The following is a 3,458-nucleotide window of genomic DNA, read 5'->3' on the forward strand; positions in this document are numbered from 1 at the left end:
GCTATTCTCTAAGAGCTGTACTCTCCTGGGCCCCCAGGTTGAGGAGACTCATGAGCTAACCTGCTAACCTAGTTTTCAGGAGCTCATGATTTGGGATGTAACTGACAAGAAACAAACACTATTATTTCCTACTTTTCTCCCTTATTGGTACTTCCAAAACTTTGCACTTTGCACACTCTGTATTAGAGTTCTCTGGGCCGATGCCTTTTTCTCCCTCTTAGATTGTTAAATTCTTTGAAGGCAGGGATTCTCATTTTGGTGATATTATGGACTATTTGGGGAAACACTGTTCACTGTATCACTCAGTGTTTTCTTCATAAAGATTCATGGGAAAAATTTCTCCCAGGCAAATGGCATGTTTTTATTTTAGGAACACAGTGTAATTATGCCAGATTTGATCCCCCCTCTTTGAAAGAGAAAGCTCAGAGCCACACTTACGCCATGGTTCTAAGCCATGCCTTCTTGAAATCTCCACTTGGATGGATGTGTTGTGGTCTTTGTATTAGTTTCTTATTGTTGCTGAAACAAAGTACCACAGACTTAGTGTCTTCATATTGCAAATTTATCTTCTAGTTCTGGAGGTCCAAAGTCTTAAATCAGTTTCATTGGGCTAAAATCCAGGTGTTGGCAGATGTTCCTTCCAGAAGCTCTAGGGGAGAATCCATTTCCTTGTCTTTCCATCTTTTGGGGGCTTCTTACATTCCTCGGCTTGTGACTCCTTCCTCCATTTTCAAAGCCAGCAGTGTAGCATCTTCTCTCTTCTCTGACAGCTGCTCTCCTTCCTTACACCTCTGTTTGACTCTGATCCTTTTGCTCCTTCATATAAAGACCTCTGTGATTACATTGGGCTCTCCCTGATAATTCTGGATAATCTCCCCATCTCCAGATCCTTAATTTAGTCACATATGCAGAGTGCCCTCCCACTCCCTGCGCTTAATAGATTTTAGTTTTTAGAGCAGTTTTAATTTTAGAGCAATGTTGAGCTGAAGGTATACAGATTTCCCATATACCTTCTGCCCCCTGCTCTGCTGTCAACATCCTGCACCAGAATGGTAAATTTGTTATAATTGATGAACTACATGACACATTATCATTACCCTAAGTCCAGGGCTTGCTTGCTTGCTTTCTTTTTTTCAAAGCAAAGTTTATTTATTTTTATTAATTTTTAAAAAATTTTAAAAAAGATTTTATTTGACAGAGAGCACAAGCAGGGGGAGTGGCAGAGGGAGAGGGAGAAGCAGGCTCCCCACTGAGCAGGGAGTCTGACTAGGGGCTCGATCTCAAGACCCTGAGATACTGACCTGAGCCTCGATCCCAAGACCCTGAGATCATGACCTGAGCTGAAGGCAGATGCTTAACCGACTGAGCTCCCCCAGGCTCCCCCCAGGGTTTTCATTAGGGTTCTTTCTTGGTGTTATACATTCTGTGGTTTTGGACAAACGTATAATGACATGTATCCATCGTTATGGTATCTTACGGAGTGCTTTCTCTACCTTAAAAATCCTCTCTGTTCTACCTATTCATCCCTCTTTCTCCCCAACCCCTGTCCACTACCAGTCTTTTCACCGTCTCCATAGTTTTGCCTTTTCTAAAATGTCACAGGCTCTAGTATGTAGCCTTTTCAAATGGGCTTCTTTCACTTAATAGTATGAATATAAGGTTTTTCCATGTCTTTTCATATTTGATAACTCATTTCTTTTTAGTGTTGAATAATATTCCATTGTCTGGATGTACCACTGTTTATCCATTCGCCTATTAAAAAACATCTTGGTGGCTTCCAACTTTTGGCAATTATGAATAAAGCTGCTAAAAACCTCTGTGTGCAGGTTTTGTATGGACATAAATTTTCAACAACTTTGGATAAACACCAAGGAAAGTGATTGCTGGATCATACAGTAAGAGTATATTTAGTTTTTTTTTTTTAAAGATTTATTTATTTATTTTTTTAGAGAGAGCGTGAGTGGGGGTGGGGGGTGGGGGGAGGGGCAGAGGGAGAATCTCAAGCAGGCTCCCCGCTGAGCATGGAGCCCAACATCAACACGGGGCTCGATCCTACGAAGCTGAGATCACGACCTGAGCCAAAACCAAGAGCCGGAAGCTTAACCCACTGAGCCACCCAGGCGCCTCTGCCCTGAGTGCATTTTAAGTGTTATCTTTACCCTGACTTTATCTTATAATTTTTGCTTTTATTTTTCCTTTCGTTTTGATCCTCTTTTAGTTGTATTGAGAGAAAAACTCATAACCCCCAGGATCTACTCCGGGTTGGGAAGGTAGAGCTAGCTACCTCTGTCCTTTCCCTCACCTCCCCAATTTGTACTGTGTGTCATGGGTAAGAGAAGCATTTTCCACTGGTAGTATATTACCAGGGCATGTGGGCATTCACCCCGGAATGCCAGATAGGTCATGGACTGTCTAATAGAAAAGCCAGGGAGCCCTTCTGGATCCTTCTGGATCAAAGTTGCTCTGCATCGTAATGTCAACAGCTTATTTTCAGTCACTGAGGGCAGAGTGCCTCCATAGAGAGAGAGTAATACGGTGCTAAATGAGTTTTTTTGTCCCTCTGGCAAGGGCTGGACAAAAACAAATTGGGGCTTTGAGTTTTAAGGGAGGCAGGACAAGGTTCAGAGCCCTTCTGTTTGCTGGAGGCGCTGAGGGCCCTTGGAATGAGCAGGGTGTGTGTGTGCATAGGATCCCTCAGGAGGGAGAGGAGCAGGAGGGGGTGCCCGGGGAGAAAGGAGACCTTAGCTCTTTCCTTTCCTCTGGACCTTGACCCTTGAGTGGGTGGTGCACAGAGCATCTTCCTTCACTCTCTGGTACAACTGTCATATTCCTGGCACAGTGCCTTTGGCCTTCCATGTATGCTATTCTATCTGGGGCTAGTAGATAGCTGCGGGATTTGGGTTCTCGACTGTGTCTGAAAAGCCTGCTTTGGCATCAAGTTCCAGTCCTCCCCAGGACTTCTTTTCCTATAGGTGCCACATGCCACGATTTATACACAAACATGATTTGCCTGATTGTTGCAGTCTGGGCCTGGAACAATTTTAATTAATGGGAAAATGGTCCTCAAAACAGTGATTAGACCTCTTCAGGTACAACAAGATAAAAGCCTGATAATTTGGATGGAGTACTCTTCTTAAACGTCTATTCTATGCACAGCAGCCAATGGGAAAGCCAGGCTCTCTCCCACCTGATCCAATAAGTAATTAAGAGAGGGCTTTTTCTTCCTACCTCTCCCCTCCCTCCCCCACCCCACTGAAGCTTAACAGGTTGGTGGTATAATTTGGAGACTTTAAGGGGTGTCATGCTAGGAGCTTAGGCAAGAGCCAGGGCATCTTCTCTCCAGCTCTCCAGGCACTGCCCAGCTGGGTTTGCGAAGCAGGCAAGTGAGAGGAGGAAGGAGGTGGTAGCAGGCGAGATAGGTGACGCTTCTCAACCAAGTTTGAGAGGGGCCTATGGCC

This window comes from Halichoerus grypus, chromosome 7, assembly GCF_964656455.1.
Source record: "Halichoerus grypus chromosome 7, mHalGry1.hap1.1, whole genome shotgun sequence".
Taxonomy (NCBI): domain Eukaryota; kingdom Metazoa; phylum Chordata; class Mammalia; order Carnivora; family Phocidae; genus Halichoerus; species Halichoerus grypus.